At 39.9% G+C, this 1,213-nt stretch overlaps 1 pseudogene; it reads left to right on the forward strand.

Moving 5' to 3' along the window:
• The first annotated feature begins 479 nt into the window (after positions 1–479).
• LOC141577396 (eukaryotic translation initiation factor 1 pseudogene) lies at positions 480–820 on the forward strand (annotated as a pseudogene).
• Positions 821–1,213: the final 393 nt, after the last annotated feature.

The raw sequence follows: 1,213 nt of genomic DNA on the forward strand, positions 1-1,213 counted from the left end.
CAGATCTGTTCAGCCATCTGTTATAGCATTTAGAAGCTCCAAATAAACAACCAATGCAGGGCACATCCCAGGCAAATGCACTACAGCTCTCACGTGATGTTGGATGACCCTCTGAATGGTAACAAGATTCCCCAAGAGGATTTAAGAGCATGCAGACATTTCTGTGGAGCTAGTTACAAAAATGTCTTATATGAACCACAGATTTGCCTTATCTGGCTGTTTTGTACTATTTTACTCCACTGTATACACACCCAGTGGCTAATTATGTAAACTCTGGCGCCTACTAACCGACGGAGTGATGTTTAGCAAGTTACTTATTCTCTCTGAATCTCAGGCAGCTCATTTGAAAATACAATTATAGCCTATATCTCAAAGAATGATTGAAGATAAAATGAGATGATGGATCTAAAGCAGCAGTTCTCAAGCATTTTTGGCCCCAAACTCCTTTAACCCTTAAAAATTATTGGGAATCGTATCATATGTCCGCTGTCCAGAAACTCCACTCTTTCGACCCCTTTTCTGATGCAAGTAAGGGTGATGCTGTCTTCCTGCTCGCGCTGAGGATTATATCCATATAAAAATTCAACAGAGAAATGGCAGGAAAACCCTTACTGTTGTCCAAGGGATCTCTGATGATTACGATAAAAAGAAACTAGTGAGGGCATTTAAGAAGAAACTTGCCTGCAATGGTACTGTAATCGAGCACCCAGAATACGGAGAAGTGATTCAGCTACAGGGTGACCAGTGCAGGAACATAGGTCAGTTCTTGCTAGAGACTGGACTGGCTAAGTTCGACCAGCTGAAGGTTCATGGATTTTAAGTGCGTTTGGCTCAATGAAGCTTAAGTAAGGATTTCCTTGCAATGAGTGGAATTTCCCTTCTGTCCCTTGTTACAAGCTTAAAAACTTCACAGCTTGTATCATGTAAACATTTGGGGTCTGCTTTTAACTTGGACTGGTGTAACTCCTTCATGCAATAAACTGAAAAGAGCCAAGAAAATAAGCAATAATAAACCCATTACATGTTAACACAAATGATATATTTTAATTAAAATAAGTCTATTAAAAAAAACTTTAGAGAGTAGCATTGTACATTTCACTGATGTCTTTGATGTCTCAAAGACAGCTGGATTCTCTTGCATACCTCTGTGTGTGATCTGTTGACATGTGGGTGAAGTACATGAAGGGAAGGTAGCCACACACAGATACGTAGT

Source organism: Camelus bactrianus, chromosome 4, assembly GCF_048773025.1.
Source record: "Camelus bactrianus isolate YW-2024 breed Bactrian camel chromosome 4, ASM4877302v1, whole genome shotgun sequence".
NCBI lineage: Eukaryota > Metazoa > Chordata > Mammalia > Artiodactyla > Camelidae > Camelus > Camelus bactrianus.